We start from the raw sequence: 12,952 nt of genomic DNA, 5'->3' as shown, positions 1-12,952 counted from the left end.
CGGAGGACCACCAGGGGGACCATCTGGAGGGGGACCTGGTGTGGGTGGACCTGGGGGACCCGGTGGAGGTGGACCTGGGGGACCACCCGGAGGAACACCAGGGGGACCACCTGGGGGACCTCCAGTGGGACCACCAGGGGGACCACCTGGAGGACCACCAGGGGGACCACCTGGAGGACCACCAGGGGGACCACCCGGAGGACCACCAGGACCAGAAGGTCCACCAGGACCAGAAGGTTCACCAGGACCAAATGGCTCACCAGGACCAAATGGCTCACCAGGACCAGAGGGACCACCAGGGCCAGAGGGTCCACAGGGACCAAATGGACCATCTGGCCCACAAGGGCCAGCCGGTCCGCAAGGACCAGCTGGTCCACTGGGACCAACTGGCCCCCCTGGTCCCAGCGGACAACCTGGGACAGTGGGTCCAGCTGGTCCACCGGGATCAGCTGGACCAGGACCAGCTGGTCCACCAGGATTGCCTGGTCCACCAGGACTGCCTGGTCCACCTGGACCAGAGGGCCCACCAGGACCACCAGGGAATACATGTCCTCCAGGACCACCTGGACCACCCGGGCTACCACTATTTGGTCCATATTGGCCACCACCACCCTGGCTAATTGGGCCATCAAAACCTTGTCCATATGGGCAACATGTGCCACCATACCATGCAGCACCATCCCCAGGGATTGATCCATAATTTAAAATAAAAAAAGATACACCCAGAGCACCTGTTACTGAGAATTAAAGGGATCTACCTTGCATTGCAGACCACCATTTAGACCACACTTTATTTCATATCATTATTAGCCACAGGGACCGATAGCTAACCCGTGCAGTCACATGTTACTCTGGATAAAAAACACCCACCTGGACACCAATTTAATTTGGATGCCAATGTGTAAATGAATGAATGTAATAAAGATGACTTTTCTTCCAGTTTGGATGGTTGCATGTGACCTCAAATCAGACGCTCATTGGTATGCAATTAAACTGCAGTCGCCTGCTGCCTTGTAAACATACTCTGCACACATAAGACACTGTGAAGTCACATGGTCATCTTCGAAAGCGAAGGACAAACGAATGAAAAAAACAATAATAATCTATCCATCTTCTTCTGCTTCTCCGGGGTCGGGTTGCGGGGGCAGAGGCTTTAGAAGGGACTCCCAGACTTCCCTCTCCCCAGCCACTACATCCAGCTCATCCCGGGGGATCCCAAGGCGTTCCCAGGCCAGCTGAGAGACATAGTCTCTCCAGCGCGTCCTGGGTCGTCCCCGGGCTCTCCTACCGGTGGGACATGCCCGGAACACCTCCCCAGGGAGGCGTCCAGGGGGCATCCTGATGAGATGCCCGAGCCACCTCATCTGGCTCCTCTCAACGTGGAGGAGCAGCGGCTCTACTCCGAGTCTCTCCCGGATGACCGAGCTTCTCACCTTATCTCTAAGGGAGAGCCCGGACACCCTGCGGAGGAAACTCATTTCTTTCATTCGCTTGTATCCTATTATTATAATTATACTATAATATTATTATTAATGATCTTGATAATAATAATAGGGAGGCATGTTGGCACAATCGTTAGTACATGCGCTTCACAGTTCAAGGGAGTGGGGCTTGACTGTGCCTGCAGCCTTCATCAATTGCAATCAATTGCATTAGGTCTTTGCGATTGATCACGATTAATTGCATGATACACAAAATCCACAAAAATCCAAAGTAATGTATGACACACTTTTTATTGAAACTGTCATATAAATTAAAGTGCCAGAACCTTTGCTGGGCTAAATTTGCAGTTAAATAAAACATTCACAGTGAATCTCAATTTAAAGCAGAACAGGTTTACGTCTTTGTAATAAGCCTGTTGCTGAGACATAGAATATTCTTAATACTTCCAGGTGACAAAGTAGCTCTCTTCTTCTGTACATTATGGCCAGCAAGAGAAAACAACATTTCACAGGGAACAGATGTCGTAGGTGTACTTCTATGCATAACAGGCCTGACTGCTGTGTGAACCTGCATGTTTGGACAACTACTCTAATGGACTGGACTGTGCACCGATGGTGCGCTCTGCTCTATATTGACGAACACTGTTCTCCACTGAGTCCTCATTCTGTTCAGAATCAGACTCAGATGAAGCAGCCAAAAACCTTACGTAACTTTTTATTTGTTATTGTATTTTCTTCCCTCACGTTTTTCTGCAAATAACCAACTGTTTCTTGACTAAATAGACACTTGAGGTCTTTGAATCTACGGTCCAAAGCAGTAGCAAATTAAGATATGCAATGTTGGCATTCTCCTTTCGTGTCTCCAGGTTTTATGTGAATGTAGTTTTAATCTTGGCCACATATGCATGGTCATCATCTGAGCTCTCCTACAGCTGAGAGAGATGGCAAAACGCAGGTAGAGCCACAGAGCATCACACATTTTTTTCCCCTCCCAAACGTTCAGTCACATACCTGGAACAGAAAATCAAAAGTAGAAAAGTGAAGAAAAAGAAAAGAGAAGTAGGATTGTAGTGAAAAAGCAGGCAACAATGTTCAAATTAATTACCATAATTTTCAGACTACAAGTCGAGTTTTTTTTTCTTAGTTTGGGTGGGATCTTAGGCAGAGGAATGAAATGTGTCATCTTGCTAAAGTGGTCCACTACCATGAGAACCGCCATGTTCCCCTCCGAGGGCGGGTGGCCCGTAACAAAGTCAATCGACAAGTGAGACCGGGGACGCCAGGGAACGGGCAAAGGTTGGAGCAACCCGGCTAGAGGACGATTAGACAATTTACAGCGGTTACAAATGGATCAGGCCCGGACTTAATCGCGGGTGTCTTCTTGCCCGATGGGCCACCATAAATGTCGAGCCACCACGTACCTCGTGTGGGCAGCCCCGGGATGACAGGCAAGAAGTGAGTCGTGCGCCCACTGCAGGACGGATGACCGCAGCTATTCTGGGACGAACAGGCGAACCTCCGGGCAGTTGCTGGGACCGGGTTGATCGCACGAGGCAGCCTCCGCCTGGCGCGACCTGAACTGAGTTTGGGAGGATAGTGGGAGCCGGTCCCCGTTCCTCCTCCCCTCCCTGGAATAAACGTGACAAGGCGTCCGCTTTTGCGTTGCGGGAACGTGGTCTGTAAGAGAGTGAGAATTTAAAGCGGTCAAAAAAAGGGCTCACCGAGCTTGCCTCGCATTCAGTCTCTTGGCCGATCTCAGGTACTCCAAGTTATGGTGGTCGGTCCAGACGATGAACGGAGTGGTGGCGCCTTCCAGCCAATGCCGCCACTCCTCCAGGGCCAGCTTGACCGCAAGGAGCTCCGGATTGCTGATGTCAAATTTCCGTTCCGCGGCTGACAGGCGGTGAGAAAAGAAGGCGCACGGGTGGAGTCGATTGTCCTGGCTGCTACACTGGGACAGCTCCATAGGCTCGGCTGGCGGCGTGGTCGGTGGGTCCCGAGCAGATGGGGGAGGGTGACTACGCGGATTCCGCAGGAATCTCCATTCCCGCTCGTGCTGCCGAGTTCGGATCTTCTGGTAAACTCGGGCCGCTAAGCCCATCGCGACCTCCAGGCTCCGACGGCGATCATAGGACACGAGCTCGTCCTTCATATATTTGGCGAGTCCATGGAGGAAGGTACTCACAAGCGCTGGGGTGTTCCATCCGCTGCTGCCAGCCATCGTCTGGAACTTAAGGGCATACTCCGCCACCAATCGGTTACCTTGATGCAGCGTCGTCAGTTCCTTGGCAAGGTCTTCGGTGGCGGAGCCCAGGTCAAATAATCAAAGTAGTTTATCCGCGAAGGCGTCGAACGAATCACACGCAGGAGCCATCTCATATTCGGCCATTCCCAACAGCCGTATTTCGTCCATGAGGTGGGTCAGGACGAACTCCACCTTGGCTGGTTCGGTCGCGAACGTAACTGGCTGGAGACTGAACATAATGTGGCAGTTGGTCACAAATACCCTGACATGCTTGGCATCTCCGTCGAACTTCTCAATATTGCCGAGACAGGGTTCCGGAACGTCCATGAGCCTCCTGGCCTCAGCAGACGGGCGGGGCGTGGGTGCGGGGCGTGGGTGCAGCGGTGTGTGCGGCAGCAGCCGGAGAAACGCGTCTGGGAGAAGTGGTGACCGACAGTCCCCAGAGGGCTTGGGTCATCTCTTGTTGCTGATGATTGATCAGTTGTTGCTGTGGCTGCAGCTGTTGCTGCTGTTGTTAACCCATCTCAATCAGTGTCCGGATGTCAGCTGACAGACTACTGATTGCGGTCTCTGTACGCTCCAGTCGGCACAATACTATCTCGTCGCTCGTTGGCTGCATAGCAATGGTCAGCCTGTACTGTAAGGGATCAGACAGTACAGCCAAATGCTGAGCGACAGAGACTTTATTGTGGGGAGGAAAGGGAACGGTGGGGCATTGGAGCGGCAATCGGACTGGGGTGTGATTGTAAAGCGGGAGTGCTGAATGGCGAACTTGGTGGCATAGCATTCTGCTGGGCTTCTCACTGGAACGTGTTGGCTGCGGACTGGTAGACTTCTAGGAGAAGAGTAATCGGCAGCACGGACAGACGGACTAGACAGACGGATCAAAAAAGGCGTACCAAAATGACAAAGGGAGTCAGGGTCACAGGGACGGGTGAGCTATGCGGCATCACGAGACAGGCTGACAAGTGGGTTTGCGCAGGCTGCGCAACTATAGCGCACTCCATGAGCCCGCGACAGGTGACGGCGAGTCCGTTGATAGGAGGGGGCGTGGTCGAGTAGCAGGTGGCGCAAGCACGTGACAGCCTGAGTGGATTATGTTTGGTTGTCTTGTCATTTAAAAAATAAAGACCATTGGGACAACGAAATTTGTTTTATAACAGTGTGTATTTGCATGAAGGTTTTGTAGTTAAAAAATGTCAGAAAAAACTATTGGCCCCTGGGCCCCTTCACTTTATCAAATCTGGCCTTCCTTGCAAAATGCAATAAACTGATGAATAACTAGTTTTCAAAACAAAGACTAATAAAAACTAGTCAAATATTTAAAAATGAAATGTTGAAATCAAATCAAATATTTAAAAATAAAATTTATTAAAAAAATAAATGGTAATAAAAATTGCTATCAATATTTCTATTTTTTAAAAGTGAAAACAATTTGAAATTTTGGAATTGACATGTAAATTCGATGCACTGTGTCTTTGTGGCCCACTTAAAATGATGTGGTGGGCCGTATCTGGCCCCCAGGCCTTGACTTTGACACCTGTTGTATAGGCCTATCATAGATTTTGTACTGTACTGTAAAAGACTTGGTTTCTTTCGTAATTTCTCACACACTATGTATTTTCAGTTGGAATATTTCATTTGTCGGCCATAGTCTGAAAAAAAAAAAGAATGTAATCTATAAAACTTTCATCAAAGCATATTTGATTCTGGATGCATTTTTTGCAAGAGGACAAATTTGACTAAAAACGGCACTACGTAGAGCCATGGGCTGCAATGACAAGCAATGGTGCACTGATTCACACGAGCGCTGTATATTTATATTTTGGAGCTTAATTTGGTCCGATCGCCCAACCGCAGCGCGCCGGGCGCTCACTGTCGCATTGCTTTAAGAGCGTCTTTGTGTTTTACTGCTCCCACTTGCTTTCTTTGGAGCCATGATTAGGGGTTGAAACAATCCTCAAAATGACGAAAATACAATAACAACAAACGGAGTCAGTCAGCATCCGGTCTACGCGGTCGGGTTTTCTCGCGTGGTTCGAGCTCCCAATTTTTGTTCGACATCGCAAGCAAAAAAATCTCAAAATTTTTGCTCAAACTCAGATTTGTTCGAGAACTGGGACGTTCGAAAACCAAGGTTTGACTGTACAAAGAACAAATGTTGCTCAACAAGACTCGCCTAATAGAAACCAACGTTTGAAAGTGTGAGAAGAAAAGGAAAATTAATTAAATGCCTCACCCTAATGCCTAGTGCCTAACACGTTTAATACATTCCTCTTCATTTATATAATGGGCGGACGTAAGAATCTGCGTGTATTGTTGAGACATTGCAGTATTTTGTTTTAAAATTGTTTTTAAATTGTAACATTTTTCCTTACAGTATTTCAAATGCACTGTTCAGTGTTCTCAGGTTTTCTCAAGTTGCATCATTGTTAAGACATTGCAATACAATTTTCTTTGATTCCCCCGGCTGTAACATTTTGTCCTACAGTTCTTCAAACAACCATCTCGCCCAGAACAAAAAGTCAAAGTTGCAAACAGATAAGAACGTGTTAAAATTAGAAAATGCCAAATGAGAACAGTGACTCTCAAATTACATGTTACATTAAGGAAATACAAAGAACAAATGTTGCTCAACAAGACTCGCCTAAGAGAAACCAACATTTCTAAGTGTGAGATCAAAAGGAAAATTAATTAAATGCCTCACCCTAATGACAGCGTGACCTTCAATTAAATGCCGCACCCTAATGACGGCAGAATACTTCCAAGGGCAGACAAAGCAATTTCCATCTTTCATTAGCTGCTGTGATCCATCCATACTCTTCCGCTTATCCGGAGTCAGGTCGCAGGGGCAGCAGCTTTAGGAGGGACTCCCAGAATTCCCTCTCCCCAGCCACTTCGTCTAGCTCATCCCGGCGAATCACAAGGCGTTCCCAGGCCAGCTGAGAGACGTAGTTTCTCCAGCGCGTCCTGGGTCGTCCACTGGGTGTCCTGCCGGTGGGACATGCCTGGAACACCTCCCCAGGGAGGCGTCCAGGAGGCATCCTGGTGAGATGCCCGAGCCACCTCATCTGGCTCCTCTCAACTTGGAGGAGCAGCGGCTCTACTTCGAGTCTCTCCCGGATGACAGAGCTTCTCACCCTATCTCTAAAGGAGAGCCCAAACACCCTGTGGGGAAAAACTAATTTCGCCCGCATGTATCTGGGATCTTGTTCTTTTGGTCACGACCCATAGTTCATGGCCATAGGTGAGGGTAGGAGTGTAGATCGACCAGTAAATTGAGAGCTTTGCCTTTTGGCTCAGCTCTCTCTTAACCACAATGGCCCGGTACAGAGTCCGCATTACAGTCGACGCTGCACCGATCCGCCTGTCGATCTCACGCTCCATCCTGCCCTCGCTCGTGAACAAGACCCCAAGATACTTGAACTCCTCCACTTGGGGCAGGATCTCATCCCCGATCCAGAGAGGGCATTCCACCCTTTTCCGACTGAAGACCATGGACTCAGATTTGGAGGTGGTGATCCTCATCCTAACCGCTTCACACTCGGCTGCGAACCGCTCCAGTGAGAGCTGGAGATCACGGCTTGAAGATGCCAACAGCACCACGTTGTCTGCAAAAAGCAGAGACGCAATGCTGAGGTCCCCAAACCGGACACCTTCAACACCTCGGCTGCGCCTAAAAATTCTGTCCATAAAAGTTATGAACAGAATCTGTGACAAAGGGTAGGCTTGGCGGAGTCCAACCCTCACTGCAAAACGAATCCAACTTACTGCCGGAAATGTGGACCAAACTCTAGCATCGATTATACAGGGACCGAACCGCCCTTATCAGTTGGTTCGGCACCCCGTACTCCCGAAGCACCCTCCACAGAACTTCTCGAGGGACACGGTCGAACGCCTTCTCCAAGTCTACAAAACGTATGTGGACTGGTTGAGCGAACTCCTATGCATCCTCGAGGATCCTGCTGAGGGTATAGAGCTGGTCCACTGTTCCACGGCCAGGATGAAAACCACACTGCTCCTCCTGAATCCAAGATTTGACCTATCGACGGACCCTCCTCTTCAGCACCCCTAACTAGATCTTACCAGGTGATACAACAAAGAAAACTGTGCTGTGATACAACAAAGAAAACATCTGAACGGGAATGAATGTGGTTCTTCAAAGGAAGACTTTGTTGGGCATGTTTTTTTGTTTGTTTTTGTCAGACACACACACACACACACAGGCTTGCTCATAGTTGTCCATCGTATCCGTTGATGACTTCCACTCATGCTGTTAACGGTGTGTTCTCTGATGGCAACAGAGTCCAATCCTAGATCCACAGACTTTGTAGCAGATTGGGAATGTGTAGGCTGCAGTGGTACTGGCATCTCTGGGTATGGATGTGTTCCACCTGTGTCTCCATTGTTCCCTCCTGGCAGTACTCTCCTCTTCCAGTTTACGAATTCCAGCTTGGCGCACATGCACACGCACGCGCATACACACACACACACTTACATGCATAAACACACATACACACACTTGCACAAACACTCACACACACGCTTGCTTATGGTTGTCCATCGTATCTGATGATGACGTACACTTAGGCCCCTCATGGTGTGTTCTCTGATGGCTATAGAGTCCAATCATAGATCCACAGACTCTGTTAGGGTTGATAAATTAGTTTGGTCCTATGCTTATGTTGGAATGTAACCTGTAATAATTAACCAAACTTGTCCCGACTTAACAAAGTAGTAGAACACAGTGCTAAGATCCTTTGAGCTGATTGACCAGCTGCAGAGAAAGCAATCTAAGTTGTCCTGTTTACACCCCCTGCTATGATCTGACCTGAGGCCAGCGGTTCACCCCCACCCTGTCCAATATCACCACCACACTGTTTTCTCTCAATAAATACTCTCTTGCAAGAAGTCAGACTTCGTTTGATCATCGCTGTACACACAGTTACGAACAAATTTTCCACTTGCAAGTGCTCAAAAGGCATACTGTCTCCCGTGTGGTTCTTGCGAATAAGTGAGCACCACTCTAACACTGTTGCAGATTGGAAATGTGTAGGTTGCAGTGGCATTTCTGGGTATGGATGTGTTTCTCCTGTGTCTCCGTCGTTTTTTCCTGGCAGTCCTCTCCTCGGGGGGAATTTCAAAATCGTCTGGGATTTTGTTGGACTGCCTCTAACATATTACATGTACAGTACATTGTCAATAGAATTGCCACTCCGTTCCATTTCACTCAATCACAGGTTTTTCTGTATCATTCGCAAATAAGTCACGCCCTTCTCCTCAAACTTAGTCACTTTGCTACAAAGTAGGGTGGGCTGGCCAGTCTACACCGAGTGTTTACAAGCAATGCCCAAACGAAAATGCACGTTCATGGAAGTGTTGAATAAATCGTGATCATTATGAAGCTGAGTGCTTGAGATGCAAGGCAGGCGCTTACGTGTCTCTGGCAAATAAAGGTGCCAACGCACCTCGCAGAAGGAGGACTGTAGAGGAGCCCTTTTTTTTCTTCACATGCACCAATGGATGTATTTCTTTTGTCCTTTTTTTACTTAGTGTACCACTATAAAATTAAAAAATGTCAGTGTACAACTATTTTTGTTGGTGTATGTAAATATGTTTTTGTTATTGTATATATGTTGTTTTTTGTTATTCGGGCCAATAAATGCAATTGCTATACAGACACCATGTCATGACACATATGACCCCCCCCCCCTCCAAAAAAAAAAAAAAAAAAAAAAAGAAAAAATGACACCCCCCCTCCAAAGAATTACCACGTCCCCCTCCAAAAAATGGTGTCCGCTTTTTCAGAAATCCAAATCTGGTCACGTCGACCCGGCGTGACCCAGGGTTCAATAACTTCTCATCAACAGACATCCTCCAGCATTGCGAGACAGTGACACACATCACAGCCGTGACAGTTCAATTAGCAAACTCGATGGACCACTAGAACACTAGAGGAAGTCAGGGTCTACTGACCACTCTTAAAACGAACATGTAAGAAGCGAACATGTAAGAATTCACATGTTAAGACATTGCAGTATTTTCTTTGAATTGTTTTCCAATTGTAACATTTTTCCTTACCGTATTTCAAATGCACTGCTCTGTTCTCAGGTTTTCTTAAGTTGCATAATTGTTAAGACCTCCATCTTCTGAACTGTTTAGTCCCCACGGGGGTCGCGGGCGTGCTGGAGCCTATCCCAGCCGTCATCGGGCAGCAGGCGGGGGACACCCTGAACCGGTTGTCAGCCAATCGCAGGGCACACAGAGACGAACAACCATCCGCACTCTGACTCACACCTGGGGGCAATTTAGAGTGCTTAATCGGCATGTTTTTGGGATGTGGGAAGAAACCAGAGTGCCCGTAGAAAACCCACGCGGGGTCGGGGAGAACATGCAAACTCCACACATGGAGGGTTGGAGGTGGAATCGAACCCGCACCGTCCTAACTGTGAGGTAGACGTGCTACCCAGTGCGCCACTGAGCTGTTAAGACGTTGCAATACAATTTTCGTTTGAGTCCCCCCGACTGTAATATTTTACCCTACAGTACTTCAAACAATTGTCTAGCGGCCATAAGAAAAAGTCAAAGTTGTAAACAGATAAGAGCGTGTTAAAATTAGATGATGCCAAATGAAAACAGTGGTCTGTTGTGACTTAAATTATATGTTACATTAAGGAAATACAAAGAATAAACGTTGCTCAACAAGACTCAGCTAATAGAAACCAACGTTTGTAAGTGTGGGAACAAAAGGAAAATTAATTAAATGCCTCACCCTAATGACAGCGTGACCTTCAAAAAATGCCGCACCCTCATGACGTCAGAATACTTCAGAGGGCTGACAAAGCAATTTCTATCTTTATCTGCTGTGATACAACAAAGCAAACATCTAAACGGGAATGAATGCGCTTCTTCAAAAGAAGACTTTGTTGGGCATGTTTTTTTTTCTTGTTTTTGTCACACACACGCAAACGCACACAGGCACACACGCACACACACACACACACACACACACACACACACACACACACACACACACACACACACACACACACAAAAGTATAATAAATAAAGCATTCATGTCAAACATAGTCAAATTCACACCTCCAGACTGAAATTTAATATGAATGAAATGACCTATGAAGAATTAACCTTGCAAAATGGCTCTCCGTCCGCATTGTATTTGCTAATGAACAAAAATAGACAGACGTGACAGAAACGGCACCAAAGTAAACATGTCTACTACCGTTCAAAGGTTTGGGGTCACCCAGACAATTTTGTGTTTTCCATGAAAACTAGCATTGTTGCACAAGGGTTTTCAAAGGTTTACCAAAAATCCATTAGCTTCTAACACAATTAGCAAACTCGATGGACCACTAGAACACTAGAGGAAGTCAGTGTGCATCAAGGGTCTACTGACCACTCTTAAAGATTCACACCCAACCGTACACCATTTTGAGAGACACTGGAGGCAAGAGGTTTTAAGTATTTTGACCAAGGACATGACACATAACTCAGACAGAGCTGGAATGGAACAGTTGACCCTCTGTTTACTGGATGACTCTGACCCACGGCCATTCAAATTTTGCGCACAACTTTTTTCAACAAATGTGCCAAGCACAATATCGTAATTGGTACAAGCCACTTTGGCCTTCATCTAATGTTGTGAGGTGGATTAACAAACTTGCGAGGACGCCAAGTACATAAGATTCCACTTCAAAGTGACTCACGCAAATAATAAATACAAACCTGAAGAAGAAATGCTGCTTGGCAAGGCCCACCTAATAGAAAACAAAAATATAAATAATCTACTGGCTCACCTTAACACCAGCCCCACCCTAATGTTGGCGGGACAAGTGATTTAAGACTGCTGTTATCAGCTGTGAGGTGACAGAAGAGACACAGGAGCATGAGCGACACCAAAGCAAGAGCCGACAGGCCCTCCAAGAGCAAACTTAATTGAGCGTGGTGAGTCCTTTCCCCATCTTCTAATGTTTTCAGCGAACACAATATTCATGTTGGATCTTTTTGGTGTCAAATTCTGTGGAAGTGAAAATAATGCATTTGGACTTGGATCACTGTGGTTATTGCTTCATGCTTGTCCAATAAAATTGTAAAAATTGGAGACAGAGCATTCTCTACCTTGCTTGTGAAGATTAAAAAAAAATCAAATGATAATTACTTTTTTTTCATTCTAGTACTACGGTTTGTGTTTTACATTGCTGAATTTCAATCACAGTTGCATAAAAAGTGCGACACATGGAGTAAAATCAAGCATACATAGTCCTATATCATCTGTAAAATAATTTTTTATCGTGACAGGCCAAGCAAGAGGTGGGGAAGAGGGGGGTAACAAACTAAATTAAAGAAAAAAGGCAACGTTTAGTTTTATTTTAATTTATCTAAGCTTTTTTAATGTAGCTGACCTCCAAAACAGGATGATAGGATGGAATGGTGTCATTTTCACGAATACGGGACAGGACAATATTTTTCATAGCAATAAATAAGCATATGAATAAGCACTTAAAATTTTCTGAAAAGTAATTCTATGTTCCTTTTTACTGTCTTTCAGAACATCACCAGCCAGAATGATAAATCTAAAGGTGTTCACTGTTGCCCTTCTGCTGTTTGGTAGGTCATCATACTTTCAATTACCGAGTAACAAAGAGTAGGTTAAAGATTATAATGTAACAAAGATGTCAACTCTGTATCCCAGGAACCAGCTGTCTGTCTGCTATGATAAAGAGACAGGGTTCTGGGGGACCACCAGGGGGACCACCCGGGGGACCACCCGGGGGACCACCAGGGGGACCATCTGGAGGGGGACCCGCTGGCGGGGGACCACCAGGGGGACCATCTGGAGGGGGACACGGTGGAGGTGGACCCGGTGGCGGGGGGCCACCAGGGGGACCACCTGGAGGACCACCCGGGGGACCACCAGGGGGACCATCTGGAGGGGGACCCGGTGGCGGGGGACCACCAGGGGGACCATCTGGAGGGGGACACGGTGGAGGTGGACCCGGTGGCGGGGGACCACCAGGGGGGCCACCCGGAGGACCACCCGGGGGACCACCATGGGGACCATCAGGAGGGGGACCATCAGGAGGGGGACCTGGTGGAGGTGGACCCGGTGGCGGGGGACCCGGTGGACCACCTGGAGGACCACCCGGAGAACCACCCGGACCACCAGGGGGACCATCAGCAGGGGGACCTGGTGGAGGTGGACCCGGTGGCGGGGGACCCGGGGGACCACCCGGGGGACCACCCG

General features: G+C 47.7%; 1 long non-coding RNA gene across 1 annotated transcript; it reads left to right on the top strand.

The window, feature by feature from the left end:
- Positions 1 to 11,496: 11,496 nt before the first annotated feature.
- Positions 11,497 to 12,526, top strand: LOC147056165 (uncharacterized). The gene is made up of 3 exons (XR_015066455.1): positions 11,497 to 11,652; positions 12,257 to 12,315; positions 12,401 to 12,526. It is a non-coding gene; the product is annotated as an uncharacterized LOC147056165 (long non-coding RNA).
- Positions 12,527 to 12,952: the final 426 nt, after the last annotated feature.

The sequence above is a fragment of the Syngnathus leptorhynchus genome, chromosome 6, assembly GCF_054491065.1.
Source record: "Syngnathus leptorhynchus isolate UIUO chromosome 6, UIUO_Slep, whole genome shotgun sequence".
NCBI classification, from domain to species: Eukaryota; Metazoa; Chordata; class Actinopteri; order Syngnathiformes; family Syngnathidae; genus Syngnathus; species Syngnathus leptorhynchus.
The sequence above is the reverse complement of the archived record's forward strand: the minus strand, read 5'-3'. Positions and strand labels throughout refer to the sequence as shown.